At 34.2% G+C, this 17,835-nt stretch overlaps 1 protein-coding gene across 1 annotated transcript in view; it reads left to right on the forward strand.

The window, feature by feature from the left end:
* The window catches only part of SLC35F3 (solute carrier family 35 member F3), a 511,111-nt gene that overhangs the window by 36,649 nt on the left and 456,627 nt on the right, over window positions 1–17,835 (forward strand). The window lies entirely within an intron of this gene.

Below are 17,835 nucleotides of genomic sequence, written 5' to 3' on the forward strand. Positions count from 1 at the left end.
AGTTTAAATTAGCCTACTCATGGATTTTACATTTGTTTCTAAAGTTTCAGTTTCAGATTCTCTCTCTTCTTCCCTTCCCAACCCTATCAACTGAGAATCACGTGTGAAGTTATGTAAAACATTTCCATAAGTGATATCATGAAAGAAAACATAGATGCCCCTCAAAAAAACCTCAAGAAAAATAAAGTTTAAAAAGTGAGTATGCTCCAATCTATATTTAGACACAATCAATTCTTCCTCTGGGTATGTATAGCATTTTTCACTATAAGTCCTTCAAAGTGGCCTTGGATCAATATGTTATTGAGAACAGCAAAGTCATTCACAGCTGAGCATCATATTGCTCTTACTTTTTACATAGTATATTTCATTTTGTATGACCTGTTCATCATTTCTTATAGAATGGTACAATTCCATAATAATCATCTAGCACAGTTTATTCAACCAATCTCCAAAGAATGGACATTCCCTTAATTTCCTATTCTTCCTCTTGAGAAATGAGATAGTGTGAATATTTTTACAATTCGGTTTTTTTCACTTCTTTTCTTTTAATTGAGTCTTCTTGAATGAAATGACTAATATGGAAATATTTTATTTAATTGCTATATCTGATTGTTTACTACATCACGGATGGGGAAGAAGATAAAGGGATAGAATTTGGAACTCGAAACTATAAAGAAAAATATTTTTAAATGGAAAATATATGAGATTAAAAAGTGAGGACTTTATAAAGATAAAATATATCTTATGGTTTTGTTAAGGTTTCTATTTTTAAAGTAATGAGAAAGTGAGTCTAGATATTCAACCAGTCATACTTATTGAAATCTTTTTCTTTAAAAAAAATCTCTTTTGGGATATATACCTAGTAATGGTATTAATAGGTTAAGGAATAGTCATAGTATAATATTCATATATATATATATGAATAATATAATACATAGTATATATATATATATATAGAGAGAGAGAGAGAGAGTATATAATATATCACATCTATATCTGTGTCTATATATACCCAAATGTAGTTTATATTTGGGTATAGTTAATATTTTTTGATAATTTATCATTTGGGGAATGCCTTATTTATTTTTTATAAATTTTTTCCTAAATAGTTTCTATAAATTTGAGAAAAGAGGTCTTTATTAAACAAACTTGCTTTAAATTTCTTTTCTCAATTTTCTCAATTACTATCGTTAACTTTCCCTCTTCATTATGTCCTGCTTTTTCTCATCCTCCCCCTTTCTATATCCCCTTTCCCTCTTACTTTCTTAAAGAGTACTCACATTGAATGTGTATGTTATTTCCTCTTTGAGCCAATTCTGATGACAAGAAAGTTGTTTCTCCTCCTCCCTTCCATTATAAAAACCTTCTTTTTTCTTTGCCTCTTTTATGACAGATAATTTACATCATTTCTCTTCTTTTTTAAATTTTTTCCCAGTACATTTCTCTCTTAATCTTTAATTTTACTTTTATATATTATTTCTTCATATTCTATTCATACCTGTAACCTCTATCCATAATACTCCACCCAACTGTCATAATAATGAAGTTCTTATGACTTACTATATCATTTTTCTATATAGGAATGTTAATAGATAAACTTTGTTAAGTTCTTATGTTTTTCCTTTCCTGATTATCTTCTTATGCGTCTCCTGAGTCCTGTATTTAAAAATCAAATTTTCTATTCACTTCTGCTCTTTTTATCCATTGAATGTCCACCTTTTCACCTGTTTTGCAGATGATTTTTGTTGTAATCCTCGCTCTATTTCTCTCTGGAATATCATATTAAAAGCTCTTTATTCCTTTAAGATAGAAGCTGCTAAATTTGTGTTATCCTGACCTTGGTTCCACTATACTTGAATCATTTCTTTCTGGATGCTTACAATATTTTCTCCTTGGAAGTCCTTGAATTTAGTTATAATATTTATGGAAATTTTCATCTTGGGATTTTTTTTGGAGGTAATCAATAGATTCTTTCAATTTCTATTTTATCCTCTGGTTATTTGAAATATGATATCTAGGCTCTTTTTTGTCATTGCTTTTAGGTAATCCAATAATTTTTAAATTATCTCTCCTAAATCTATTTTCCAGGTCAGTTGGTTTTTCAATGAGATATTTTACATTATTTTCTATTTTTTCATTCATTTGGTTTTGTTTTATTGTTTCTTGATTTTTGTAAAGTTATCTTCCTTTTTCTCAATTCTATTTTTTAAGAAATTGTTTTCCTCAGTGCTCTTTTGTAATTTCTTTCCCATTTAGCCAATTTTGCTTTTTAAGGCATTCTTCTCTCCATTAGCTTTTTGTATTTCCTCTTGAATGACTTTCATTTATAGTCTCAATTTTTCTTCTACCTCTCTTACTTGAATTTCAAAATCCTTTTTGAGCTCTTCCATGGCCTGATTCCAATCCTTATTTTTCTTTGAGGTTTTGGATATAGGAGCTTTGATTTTGCTTTCTTCTGAGTGTGTGTTTTAATCTTACTTGTCACCATAGTAACTTCCTGTAGTTAGAATCTTTCTCATTTTCCCCAGCCTATTACTTGGCTTTTAACTCTTTGTTAAAGTAGGTTTCTGCTTCCTTAGTGGTGGGAGATAATGCCCAAAGCTTCAAGAGTTTTGTGCAACTGTTTTCAGAGATCTTTCTATTGAGTTGACCACAATCACTCTTTTCTGCCCTGGAACATGAAGAGGATCCTTGCTCCACTGTGGCTTTAAGTTCTAGTGGGCTAAAGGAACAAACTCCTTCCTGAGTACTACTAAAGAAGCCTCTGAAAGCTGTTCATCCCCACCATCTCCAGCTGGTGTCTCAAGGCTCTCTCTCATCCTACCTTTCCTGCTGACCTTCCAAGTCATCTTTGGTGTTTCTGGGAAAAGAAGTCTGAAAACCTCCAATACTTCTGCTGATGTAGATGCCTGAGGACTACTTCTGCTTTGCTGGCACAGAAGCCAGTGTCAGGACTGTGTTAGCATGATCTATACTGGGACTTCATTGGATACCCATCCTGGTGGATGACCTTCCATGTCATCTTTGCCTGGAAAATTATTCCACTTTGTCTTTTTGTGGGTTCTGATGCTCTGAAGTTTGTTTAGAGTCATTATTTAAAGGAATTTGAAGGGTTTGGGGGCAAAGAAGGGGTGAATCCCTGCTTTTACTATGCCATCTTGACTCATTCTCTCCAGGAATATTATTAAAAAGAGAAGAAGAAAAAGTTAATACTGCATTAGAAGATATCCTGATGATCTTTAAAGTCTCTTCCAACTTTAAAGGCTAGAACTTTTAACCATTTGTTGTTAACTCTGTAGAAATGATCACTCACTTGAATTGATGGAATAGTAAGAACAGATAGCTATGTTTAATCACCTCCTGAGAAGACTGAAAAGAACATTTATTATTTTGTCATCTCTTGACAAGGAAATAGATGAGGTGAATTATTTGATAGTCAAGGGCACCATTGAGGGAGGGAAAGATGAAGGAAGAGAAAAGGTCACTACAATTCATTTAAGTGGAGAAAGGTGAATTAGAGGTTGGATTCATACTAGAGCTCTGCTTACTTCTAAGAATATTTTGATTGACATTAAAAAATACAACCTTCTTCACATATCAGGTCAATCCCTGAAAAAGTGGAGCTTCAGAAAGATTTTGAAATTATCATCCAAAAAATTTCCCAACTCAGTGTGATAAAGTAGAAACAGAGATGTACTCACAGTCAGGAAAATAGGTCCTGATTCTAGCTTTGTGACAGCTACAGTATTTTTACCAAGAAGACTCCTAATGGAGTCAAGAAGAGTTGAATATGACTAACGCAAGTAAACAACAACAATAAACAACAAAGTTCTGGGCACTGGGTAAAATGATAGATAATAATACTTACCATTTATATATTACTTTTAGGTTTACAAAAAATGGAAAACATTATATAAATATTTTATATTTTATTTTATCCTTATCCTCATTTTACAGATGAATAAACTGAAATAGAGAGAACATAAATGACAAAAATGTATTTGAGGCAGGATTTGAATTCAGAATAAACTTGAATAAATCATTTTCTTCTTACAATAGCTCTATAGAGTAAGTACTGTTGGTGTTACCATCTCTATTTTGCTGATGGGGAAACTGAGGCTCAGAGAAATTAACAAAGAATCCTGTTCAAAAACATATGCTTAGTAAATTTCAGAGCTTGTACCTAGAATTATTGAGTTATAGAGCTGCAAAAGAAGTTAGTGATTTTCTCATCCAAACTTCTTATTTCAGAGATTGGTAAACTGAGGCCTAAACAAGTTAAAAAAAAAACTTACATGGGAATTTAATGGTAATAGCAGGGCTTGAATTTAATTTACCTTGGTTCTCTATCCAATGGCTTTCCACTCAGGGAGATTGCAAGTTATGTCTTTGGGCTCTATGTTCTTTCTGCTACTCCAGGAAATCTTCATAATCTCTAAAAACTCTGATTCAATGAAACTTGCAAAATTTTATCATAAAGCTTTCTATCCTTTTAGATCTTGATAGTCACTCTAATTTAAGTAATGGAACTCCATTGATGAACCAGTGTGTCTTATAAAAGCCAAATTCTTTTCATCCTCACCACTCTTCTACTCTACTTCTCCATTAAATAATATAGCATGATGATATGGATAGTGAAAAGAACAGTAAAGTCTCTTTTCTTTCTATCTTTGCTACCAAAGGGTCAAATGCTTGAAGTTGAAGTTCATTTTCTCAAGATTCAGAGGTCATTAAAACTTTGGTTTTATTAACAGAACTTGTTTTTCTTTCTTCTCCTCTCCTCTCCTCTCTTCTTTTCTTTTCTCTTCTTCTCTCCTCTCCTTTTTCTTCTCTCTCTCTCTGTGTCTTTTTCTCTCTCTCTCTCTTTCTTTCTCTCTTTTTCTCTGTTAGATGAAGTTAAAATTTAATCCTCTTTCCACCTATAAATTCAGGAAATTCAAGTTGAGTTTTACTCACATCGTTTTGGAGCTCTCATAAGAACCAACAAGGAGAAATTCTGCTTACCTTCTAATTTTCATTAACAGGAAAATTACTGGTTGTTCATATGAAAATTGTGTGAATCCTTTCTAGGGTTTGTGATAGAGGGAAAAGAAAGAGGGAAATAATCTGATACACACCCTAGGTTTGGGGAGAGTAGATTCCAAAGTTTTAAAAGGTCTCACTGACATCAATTCTACAAGAGAAATCAGCTCATTAAATATGAACACTTTCAATAATTAAATTTGAATACAAAAAGGCAAAAAATCTTAAAGGTAATGTAGAAAAATTCAGTACATTAATAAATTATTGGTGGAATTGTGAACTGATCTAATCATTTTGGAAAATAATCTATATCCCCAAAGAGCTTCAAAACGGCCTATATCCTTTGATCCAGCAATTCCATTCCTAAGTCTATTTTTAAGGATGATCAAGGGAAAAGAAAAAGAACCTATATGTTCTAAAATATTTATTGCAGTTCTTTTTGTAGTGGCAAAGCACTGGAAATTGTGGGGATGCCCATCAATTGGGGAATGACTGAATAAGTTGTGGTATATGATTGTGACAGAATATTACTGTTCTATAAGAGATTATGAGCTCAATGATCTTAAAAGAAATGCAGATATATTCGCATGAAATAATAAAGAATTAAATGAATAGAACCAAGATAATGCTATATGTAGTAATGACAATATTGTTTTAAGAACAAGTTTGAATAAATAGTCATTTTGGCTGTTATAAATACACAAACTAACTACAAAGGACAGATGAAGAACATGCTGTCTCCAGAGAAAGAACTGATAAATAGAAGTATGTATAGGAAAATTTTGCACATATATATTTATGTACAATAATAAACATCTCTAAGGTGAGAGATGAGAGGATATAAAAAGCAAAAGCGAAAAAAATGCATATGATAACTTTAACATATATATTTTAAAAGAATACCAAGTAATATACAGTAGATTTACAGTTTCATGTACAATCATCTTTTTTTTACTATTATGAAAATGCTTGTTTTGTCCCATAAATCAGAAATTAAATAAAAAATAAATCTACACCAATCAGACTCTCAAGAAACTATTTTAATAACCTAGAAAAAAATAACAACAAAATTCATATGGAAGAACAAAATATCAAGAATTTCAAGGGAACTAATGGAAAAAAAATTCAAATGAAGGCATCTTAGCTTACCTGATCTAAAACTATATTATAAAGCAGCAGTCACCAAAACTATTTGGTATTGGCCAAGAAATTGATTAGTTGATCAGTGGAGTAGGTTAGATTCACAGGACAAAGCAGTCAACAACTATAATGATCTAGTGTTTGACAAACCCAAAGATCCCAACTTTTGGGATAAGAATTCACTATTTGACAAAAACTGCTGGGAAAAATGGCATGAAACTAGGCATGGACCCACACTTAACACCATACACCAAGATAAGATCAAAATGGGTCCATGATTTAGGCATAAAGAATGAGATTATAAATGAATTAGAGGAACATAGAATAGTTTACTTCTCAGACTGTGGAGGAGGAAGGAATTTGTGACCAAAGAATAACTAGAGATCATTATTGATCACAAAATAGAAAAATTTGATTATATCAAATAAAAAAGCCTTTGTGCAAACAAAACTAATGCAAACAAGATTAGAAGGGAGGCAATAAATTGAGAAAACAGTTTTACAATTAAAGGTTCTGATAAAGGCCTCATTTCCAAAATATAGAGATAATTGACTCTAATTTATAAGAAATTAAGTCATTCTCCAATTGATAAATGGTCAAAGGACATGAACAGACAATTTTCAGATGATGAAATTAAAACTATTTCCACTCATATGAAAGAGTGTTCCAAATCACTATTGATCAGAAAAATGCAAATTAAGATAACTCTGAGATACCTCTACACACCTGTCAGATTGGCTAAGATGACAGGAAAAAATAATGATGAATGTTGGAGGGATACAGGAAAACTGCGACACTGATTCACTCTTGGTGGAGTTGTGAACGAATCCAACCATTCTGAAGAGCAATTTGGAATTATGCCAAAAAAGTTATCAAACTGTGCATACCCTTTGATCCAGCAATGCTGCTACTGGGCTTATATCCCGAAGAGATACTAAAGAAGGGAAAGGGACCTCTATGTGCCAAAATATTTGTGGCAGCCCTTTTTGTAGTGGCTAGAAACTGGAAAATGAATGGATGCCCATCACTTGGAGAATATAAATTGTGATATATGAATGTTATGGAATGTTATTGTTTTGTAAGAAATGACCAGCAGGATGAATACAGAGAGGCTTGGAGAGACTTACATGAACTTATGCTAAGTGAAATGAGCAGAAACAGGAGATCATTATGCACTTAAACAACAATACTGTATGAGGATGTATTCTGATGGAAGTGGATATCTTTGACAAAGGGAATATCTAATTCAGTTCCAATTGATCAATGATGAACAGAATCAACTACATCCATAGAAGGAACACTGGGATATGAGTGTAAACTGTTTGCATTTTTGTTTTTCTTCCCAGGATATTTTTACCTTCTGAATTCAATTCTTCTTGTGCAACAAGAGAACTGTTCGGTACTGCACACATAAATTGTTTCTGGGATATACTATAATATATTTAATTTGTATAAGACTGCCTGCTATTTAGGGGAGGGGTGGAGGGAGGGAAGGGAAAAGTCAGAACAGAAATGAGTACAAGTGATAATGTTGTAAAAAATTACCCAGGCATATGTTCTGTCAATAAAAAGTTATAATTAAAAAAAAGTAAAATTAAAAAGAAAAAATTCTGGTAAGAAAAAGGGGAATTGACTAAAAAGAACAACATTAATATATTGGGGACTTATCCATAAACTTATCCATTTTAAAACTATGGACAGAAAATAAAAATAAGGGCCAGTTACAGAGGATGTCTATAAACATAGAGTTATTGATACTATTAAGAAAAGCTAAGATCAACCATAAGGAACATTTCTTTAAAGTTGTCTTGGGGGAAAAAGAACAGGGTCAAAGAAGGGATAGGTCTGTTGCTCAGAACAGGGGGAGTACCAACTCTAATCAGAGAAGATGAGGAGCTGAACAATGGCCATTTTATTTCTATTTTCTCTGCTAAGGATCTTGGGACAGAAAAGGACAAAGCAAAATGGCCAGTGGTGTCACTTTAATAGAGTTATTGTTGTTTGTCCTTCATTCTCAAAGAAGCACATGACATCAAGGAGGTGATGCCATGAGGTACAAGTGACTTGAATTTCAGTGAGGGAGGGCTGAGCAAAATCGCCTGTCTCTCTTTCTCCTCTGGAGCCATCTGGATCCAGTGCCAAGCAATAGATTAGCATGATGGTAAATGACTCCAGATGCAGTGGAAGACCATGGGCTTTTTAAGCAAAGGTCTTTTCCCAGGTTTCAGCTTCACTGAAGAAACATCTATTCATTGATTAAGGCTATGTACACAATGAAGCAGAAAACGGCCTTTTTACCTAGCTAAAAAAAATTAGTCTCTGAAGGAAAGACCCTCAGGGTTTCTGATAAAAAAAGAAACAATTGCTATTTATGCTCACTCTGAGTCAATCAGGGTCCAAAAAATGACCAACCGGCGTTTTGGACTGCAACATATTATTGGCCAATCAATGAAAGCTGGAGTTATTTGGCTTGAAAACATGGTCTTTAAAAAAGAAATCTAGCTTATAAATTCCAAGATATTTTGTAAGGTTTCAGAGATCAAAATTTACATTCCTTTGGAGAGAGCACTCTCACTAAAATCCAATTCATTTATATCTCATGGTATTATCTCCTTGATGTCATGGTCCTCATCAAGAAGGAAGGATAGACAACAATCCTTATAAGTAGTAGCAGGAGCTGCTCCACTGTGGTCCCCATTGTACTGGCCAGTTGGACAACAGCTCTTTCCTCTTTTCTTTTTTTTTCTCTCTCTGTCTTTCCTCCTTTCTTTCTCTTCTTTCTTTTTCCCTTCTTTCTCTTCCCTTCCTTTCTCTCTGTCAAAGAGTAACACCTAACTCCTTTTGGTGAATTCAAGTCACTCAACCCAGATAAACTTCATGGTTATGGTATTGAAACAATATTGACAATTGTGGTTGCAGAGGCATTGTCTCTGGTATATGAAATGTCACTGAGACTGGGAAAGATAAAATAGTGTAGAAGAAAGCTTATGTCTCCCCAATCACAAAAAAATACGTTGTCCAAAATTGCTTATTTCCTTAAGAATGAACAAATCAACTAAATCAATAAGCTAGAGAGAGAGATGCTTATAATGAGAATTGAAAGATTCAGAAAGTCCTCTCATGAAACCTTAAATCCAATTTTTGTCTGAAGACTGGATGTTTGTTAAAGTATGCAGTCTTACAGCAACATTACTTGGTATTGGCAGTTGGCAGGGAGTAAACTAATGTGATGAGACAATGGTCAGAGAAGTTATACTGACATCAGTTACAGTAAATTAAGTGTTTTTATAGAAATAGGATATAGAATGCCTGGCCCTAAGCAAAATTGTGAAATAGATTAAGTTTATCATTTGTCTTCCTCTTTTCCTTTTTGGTTATCTCTTTTCTCACTCCTGAACTACTCTAGGGACCCAATGCCCTGATGTTTTCCATAGACTATATGAGACCACCATTTTAATGTCTTTCCCAAATTAAGTGAATATTCCAGTATCCAACTAGAATCTAATTTACCCATACAAAAAGCCACAATCCCTAAGGATCCTGTTTTTTCCAGGTTACAGCTAACCTTTGATAAATTAATTTGTGCTACTGTATTAACACTTCCCAAGTAACATATTAAATTTTAAAAATAACCTTCCAGAAAGAATTTTCTAATATGACCTCAAAGAAGTGATGAAAGTGAGAATTTCTGGCCCAGCAACAATTTTGTTTGGTCTTGGTTTGGGATAAGTGGAACTTATTGATACTTGTTCATAATACTATGTGAGGGAGAGGGCTGACAAAGGTACTTTATTTAGAATTGACTCTAAGCAAAGTGTTAAATTGGATTCTTTAGTCACTTGAGCAATCTTGGAGTCCATGTTGTAACTTTTTTTATTTTATGCACTTTAGATGTATCTTACCTTGAAGGGGTAAAGTCATTAAATATTTCATTGGTGAGACAGCATTTGATAATTAAACAGAAGAAGCGAGCAATTAATCACTGTCCATGTAAAGCTGAACATCTTGCACACAAAGGTAGGTGGATAAATATTAGGTTTGCACAATGTTCCCAAACCTCTAGTGCAATGTTTTCCAAACTGAACTCTTAGGGACTAGGAAAATAGATAAATGCCATATGATGGATTGAAGCTCTAGGGCAGTTCCATGCCTTCTACATACTCAGCCTTGTAGCTCCTGGGACTTTGAACTAGAAAAAGAATAAACCAAGAGCTGGGATTGATAAGATGCAGAGAGAAGGAGGGGAGGTTTTTAAATTTATAGATTATTAGATGTAAGGACCATTGGTTATCAGACATTCAAAAATTAATAAAGTTTTGCAGCATTCTGAAATCATCCAGTCTTGTCTATCCACAAAATTCACTGTTGTGGCCAAAATCAGATTAAATTGTAATTGGGTAGTGTTTAACAAAATGAATAAAAATAAAATACAACATAGACAATATAAATTTGGGGTTTTTTTCTCAATCACCTCATCTGTAAAATGAGCTGAGAAAAAATATTAGACTCTTTAGTATCTTTGCCAAAAAACAAACAAACAAACAAACAAAAACTAAACTCAAATGGTTCATAGAGAATGAGACATGACTGAAGTGATGGTAAAGCAATTCTATTTGCATTTGACCCTACTGGGCTAGGCCATATCTCATTTTCTCTATCACCCAGTTTGGCAATTCAGAAGATAGGCATGGGGTTTTTTGGCCTCAGTGATGGAGTTCACCTAAACTCATTAGACCTCTTAATGGAATGGGCTGTAACTTGCTCAGCAAAAATGCTTTGCATTTGTAAAACCTAAAAGTGGATCTTGTATTTGTATTTTTAAATAGTGATGAGATTGTACTTTAAATAGTGATGATGTTGTCCTAGATCTTCTGCTAAGTGATCTTATTTGGGCTTGGTGGTAGACATCACCCATATCAGTCAGGCCATTTTAGGTATTTTATGTCTTGTACTTCTCTCTTGTCTCCTTGACTTCATGTTGCCATTATTAAGATTATTTTCAGTATTCTGATTCCATGAAATACTGAATGCTTCAATGGAATGCGGTTTTTAAATAATTCAACCCAATTTCCATAGTCTAAATTATTCCCTGAGAACAAGAAAGGCACATTGGGAAGTGAATGGACAATAGTTCGTTTAAAATTGGTAACATTAATTTGGGAAAACATAGATTTTATCTATCTGCTAGTATCAGGGACACTGGGCTATTATTTGGTTTCAAACTTTGAAATTGTAATTCAAAGTACCTGTGTTGGTGACTAAGCTAAAAGCATTAGCTGGAGATCTCTTTAGAAGTCATTTTACTAGAAAGATTGAAAGGTTTGACAAAGTACTCTCAAAAAAGCTTTTCATTGATAAAGTGTGAAATTAATGTTAAGCAAAGATATGCCCCAATCTGATTTTTCCCAAATGCTGTTCAGCTGTAAGAAAACCACTCACTGTGTTTTTCTTAATTGTACTATTAATGGTGATATTTTTGTATCGTTTTAAAGTTGAAAACAACAGTTCTGGTGCCTCCGAGTGGAAATTTTCTAATCATCCATGAGAGAAACAGACTTGGCAAATGGAATATAACATAAAAAATAACACACGCATGTATAATGCCTTCTTCAAAGCACAGCTTCAGCTTGTCTTGCTCTCCCCAAACCCCACAAACTAGTGATGATATCTCGCCCTCTTGAAATTATACTATTAGGGGCAGCTAGGTGGCACAGTGGATGGAGCACCAGCCTTGAATTCAGGAGGACCAAATCAAATCTGATCCCACTTAACACTTCCTAGCTGTGTGACCCTGGGCAAGTCACTTAACCCCAGCCTCAGGAAAAAAAAAAAAATATATATATATATATATATACTATTAAATCTTAGGGACTTTATGTTTACTTATGTTAATTGAGGCAAGGTATTATAGTGGATAGGGAATTAAACTTGGAATCAAGAAAGTTTGTTTGTGTTCAGGTTGGGCCTCGGGGACATATTAGCTAGGTGACCCTGGGAAGTCACTGAACTTCGAGAGAAATGATTATTTCTTTCATATTAATAATCAATTATTGATTTAGGACCAAACTTCTTTGCCTTTCTGTTCTACATTCAGGAACTAGAAAACTGTAGATTGTTCAGTATCTGAAGGACATTGTCAATGGATAAGATTGCCAAAATTTCTGGGCTATGTGCTTTTCCATCCTGGATGGAAGACTGCACCCAATTAGAGAACCTTACAAAGGTGAATTATAGTTCATTGCTTCAGTGAAATGTAGATTCTTTGCCTGGATTGCCCAGGCCAGGGATGGTATGGCTTAAGATAGTGTCTCTTTGTCCAAGAGTAATATAATAATTAAAATAATTAAAAATCTCCCAATCTCTCAATAGAATAGGCCTACCTCTCATTTAAAATTCAGTCTTCTAATTCATTGTTAACCAATCAGAATTAATTGCTGTCAGAATGAGCCATTCTTCTTAGAAAAAACGTATAAGTGTCAAGAAGCTTCCATGATCCCTCTTTGACATTCAAGAGTGCTACTGATCCCTTTCAATTATTATCCACTACCAATAGTGAATAAAATTATTAATTATCCAAAATTGATGTCTCTTGAACTTTTTGTATATCACAACTTGTTTCCTTGTGTGTAAGATAGGACATGATGGCTTATAAGTCTCATTCAACTTCAAGACTATGTTGTTATAATGCCCTCTCCCCCAATCTAGAATTTTAGATTCCTGAGTGTAGGAAGCATTTTGGTTTTGTCTTTATAGCCTCAGTATTTGTCCAAGGACTCTGAGCTCACTAGGAGAGCTTAACACTAGGAGAGCAAGATTATCTCACCAAGAGTAGCTATAAGGAATCAACACTAAGGTGACAGGATCTACTGTAGGTATTAAAGTACCCTTGATATGCCTGGAAATGCATTTGTATTGTTTCATCAAACTGATTCTGGTCTCCTGTATATTTTTAGTGATCACTGCCCTACTTTCATTGAGTGCTGCCTCCTGGCCCTCTATATGAAGCATATTTTCCTCATTTTTCTCTATTCCATAAAGGCCACAGAACCTTTCCATCCAACTTCAAGTTGAAATCTTCTTGATGTATTACCTCTTGTTGAAATATGAAAGCATAGACAATTTTGTTTTTTTATGTTCTATCCACATAAGCATATAATAAATGCTTGATAAATGCTTTTGTGTTCATTCATCCATCCATTCACCCAGCCAAGGGTTAGTGACAGCCATGGAAAGAAAGTTCTTGCTCTTTCTCAAGGTCATTTGAAACTATGGAAAATACAGTGTCAGGCAGAGCAAACCAACCTTGCAGGAGAACTAACATAAATCAATCTGCCTGCCAAGATTTTTATCAGGCAGTAAAATTGATGCCAGTTTCCTCTAGTCCCTTGCTGTTTCCCCTGTCACTGTAATGGTGCCTTTTTATGGAAGGGAACATCAGTAGCCTTAAGAAGCCTACATTCTAGTTTTTTTAATAATTAGATGTTCACTTAATTATGGTATTCTCAAAGTTAAATAATATAAAAAAATCTTTGTTGAGTGAATGTTACATATTGTAAATATGTACAATGAGTAATACATTCAAAGAAATGCTGCAATATATCAAGGATCAGTATTTTCATCAGTGTGGTTATTCACTTGCTGAGGCTAGTTGATACATTTTCCCAACCTTAGTACATGGCCTTTATGAATTTTTGCACTTAAAAATATTTATCATTTTTGATTATCATCTCCAACCATGCTAATCTTTGGGTAGCTAACATAAAATATATTACTTGGTCTTGATCTGAAACTTTACCAATTCCACTGGATATTTCTTTCTAAGTTAACATTGAATTGTTAATAATTATTCTTTGGGTTAACTAGATTCAGATTTGTTTAATTGTATTTTCATTTGTTGGACAAACCTTCAGCTTTGCCACTAAAATCCTTAGTCAAATGATTTGCTGGATTATGTTTACAACATTCTTTTAATATACCAATTTAAAAACTCTTTAAAAAAAAAAGATCTAAATTGGCATGTCCTATTCTGGTCAAAGCCAGATTCACTCTTTTGGATTGCTTCCTTTTCTAAATGTTAATTAAGAAAGGTGACATGTTGGGAAGATGCATTTAAATCCTATCGCCAGTAGCTGTATGACCTTAAGCAAGTCACATAATGTCTCTTATATTTATTTTGTTCATCTGCAAAATTGAAATAATAGCATATGCCTTACAATGTTGTGGGTAGGACAATAAAATGTGTTGAGAACACCTAACTATACCGTTTTCATTATATCTCTTAGATCTCTAGCTCCTCTAGATTACCAATGATGACATACATTTTGTATAAGAAACCAAACTAAACTTGCCTGTAAAGGTTCATAAGGAGTCTTAAAAGTATATACAGGTTGATATCAGCACTAGACATGATGTCTTATTCTGAAAAGGTCAATTCATCTCCAGTGTTCATCATATCACATCCTAGCTAAATACTTTGATGACAAGTAATAACTGCAGTAGATATGGAAGGAGAGGAAGAGTGGAACTCATTAACTTATCCTCAGCTTCCTTGCAAGTCACAGCCAAAAGAAGGAATTAGTTTCCTGATTTTCAGCATTGGCTTGGTGCCATATTAGATATTTATTATTTAAATAGTTTTGGGTTTTCTATAGCAGCTTTTTCTTCAAAAACTCAGGAAGTTACCCTGAGAACTTCTCAATAATAAACATTCCTCCTACAGATAAACAGGGGGAGTAGAGCAACAGGAGAAAAGAACAGGAGGCACAAACAGAGCTGGTCAGCCCACTCAGTACAGAGTGTCTCTCTCTCTCTCTCTCTCTCTCTCTCTCTCTCTCTGTATCTATCTCTCTGTCTCTCTGTCTCTGTCTCTCTCTGTCTCTGTCTCTCTCTGTCTCTGTCTCTCTGTCTCTGTCTCTCTCTCTCTCTCTGTTGCTCTCTGTCTCTATCTCTTCCTCTCTTCCTCTCTCTCTTTCTGTTTCTGTCTCTGTCTCTGTTTCTTTGTCTCTCTATCTCTGTTTCTCTCTCTCCCAAAGAAACTGACAGAGAGAAAAAGAGAGGCAATAGGAAGGAGGACAAAAATGATCCTCAAATACAGTTATAAACTCTGTTGTTATGATGTCTCATTTGTGATAACTCAAAAAATTGCATTTATCAATGAATTTGGAGATTAATTTAGGATTAATTAATTTAGTAGCTGTGCAACCCTGGGTAAATAATATAATTTCACTCAGCCTCAATTTCCTCATATGTAAGAAATGAATAATAATAGTTCCCCACACACAGGGTTATTATAAAGATGAAATAAAAAGCACTTTGTAAACCTTAAAGTGCTATATAAATATTAGCTATTATTATTAACTATCCCTTCATTATTCTTGAATTTAGCCTGGAATCAAAGATAAACCCAAAGTTTTAGAGTTTATAGGTTCCATTTTCTCCCTTTTTATGGAAATCTGAATATTCATCCTTTTTCACCCTTATGATAGCCTTTATGTTTTCCATGACATTTCTAAAATAGCTGCTGTTGGTTCAGTGGTCATCTTCCAGTCCTTGTAAGTACCTTATGATATGGTTCATTGGATTTGTTGAATTATGCTTCTCTAGGTTGGCAGGATGCTTTCTACCATTTTCCTATTCATCTTGGGCACCTATTCATTGTAAGCCAATTCAGTCCAAAGATTCTTCTCTCTCTTACTCTAGGTCTCACTCTCTCCCCCTCCCTTTCTTTCTCTGACTATCTCTGTCTCTGTGTGTGTCTCTGTCTTTAGCTCTGTCTCTATTTTTCTGTATCTCTATCTGTCTCTTTCTCTGAATCTGTCTCTCTATATTTCCTCCATCTCTCTTTCTTCATCTCTCTGTGTCATGTCTGATTTGTACTGATCATATGAATCTGGGAAAGTCACTTAATTTTCTGTTTTGGCAGACAACTGTCTACAGCTATAAGTTGTAAAGTAGGAGCCAATATATAACTGGTAGAATGGATTTCCCTTCTTGGATTTCCCTTTAGCAATGAAATCACATCTCTAGCCCTTGAAAAAATGGTATAAATGTTTCAGCCCAAATCTTTAAACGAACAATTGATTTTCCTGCTCATTTCAGTTTTGCTTAGACATATCCTGACATCCATCTGGTCCAGTTTCTTACTATATTCTAACTTTCCTTCTCACCAAAGCAAGGGCACAGGATTTTATTTTGCTGCTCTTTACCACCTTGTATCTACCCTTTCATGGGTTTGTCAATGACTGACATAGAAATGTCTCTGCCCTAGGTAAGGTATGATACAATGGGAGATAATGAAGAGAAAAACAAGAAAAGGACTCAAGGCAGAACTATGGATAATACATATATTTAAGGATCTGGGGAACAAAATTGTCAGAAAATGTGATAAAGTTGGAATAAGGAGGGAAGAGGGGAGGAAGAAAAATGTGATATCATTGAATCCAAGAGAGAGAAAACTCATTGGTCTAATGTTTTTTTTTTTGTTTTTTTTTTCATTTGTTTGTTTGTTTTTGCTGAGGCAATTGGGGTTAAGTGACTTGCCTAGGGTCACCAGCTAGGAAGTTTTAAGTATCTGAGGCCAGATTTGAACTCAGGTCCTCCTGACTTCAGAGCTGGTATTCTATCCACTGGGCCACCTAGCTGCCCGGTGTCTAATGTTCTTTAAGAAATGATGAGCAGCAAAAAGTTATCAAACTGTGCATACCTTTTGACCCAGCAATATTTCTTTTTTTTTTTTTTTTTAATTTTTTATTTTATTTTATAATTATAACATTTTTTGACAGTACATATGCATGGGTAATTTTTTACAACATTATCCCTTGCATTTACTTCTATTCAGATTTTTTCCCTTCCTCCCCCAACCCCCTCCCCCAGATGGCAAGCAGTCTTATATATGTTAAATATATTACAGTATAATTTAGATACAATATATGTGTGTAGAACCGAATTTTTTGTTGCACAGGAAGAATTGGACTCAGAAGGTAAAAATAACAGTTTACATTCATTTCCCAGTGTTCCTTTTCTGGATGTAGCTGATTCTGTCCATCATTGATCAATTGGAATTGGATTAGTTCTTCTCTATGTTGAAGAAATCCACTTCCATCAGCATACATCCTCGTACAGTATCATTGTTGAAGTGTATAATGATCTTCTGGTTCTGCTCGTTTCACTCAGCAGACCCAGCAATATTTCTTCTGGGCTTATATCCCAAAATGATCTTAAAAAATGGAAAGGGACATGTATGTGCAAGAATGTTTGTGACAGCTCTTTTTGTAGTGGCAAGAAACTGGAATCTGAGTGGATGCCCACCAATTGGAGAAATGGCTGAATAAATAGTGGTATCTGAATATTATGGAATATTATTGTTTAGTAAGAAATGAACAGCAGGATGAGTGCAGAGAGGCCTGGAGAGACTTATATATGAACTGATGCTGAGTGAAATGAGTAGCACCAGGAGATCATTGTACACAGCAACAAGACTATACAACGATTAATTCTGATGGATGTGGCTCTCTTCAACAATGAGATGATTCAAACCAGTTACAGTTGTTCAGTGATGAAGAGAATCAGCTACACTCAGAGACCCAGAGAGAACTATAGGAAATGATTGCGGACCACAACGTAGCCTTTCCACTCTTTCTGTTATTGTTTGCTTGAATTTTGCTTTTCCTTCTC

This window comes from Sminthopsis crassicaudata, chromosome 4, assembly GCF_048593235.1.
Source record: "Sminthopsis crassicaudata isolate SCR6 chromosome 4, ASM4859323v1, whole genome shotgun sequence".
In the NCBI taxonomy this organism is placed as follows: domain Eukaryota; kingdom Metazoa; phylum Chordata; class Mammalia; order Dasyuromorphia; family Dasyuridae; genus Sminthopsis; species Sminthopsis crassicaudata.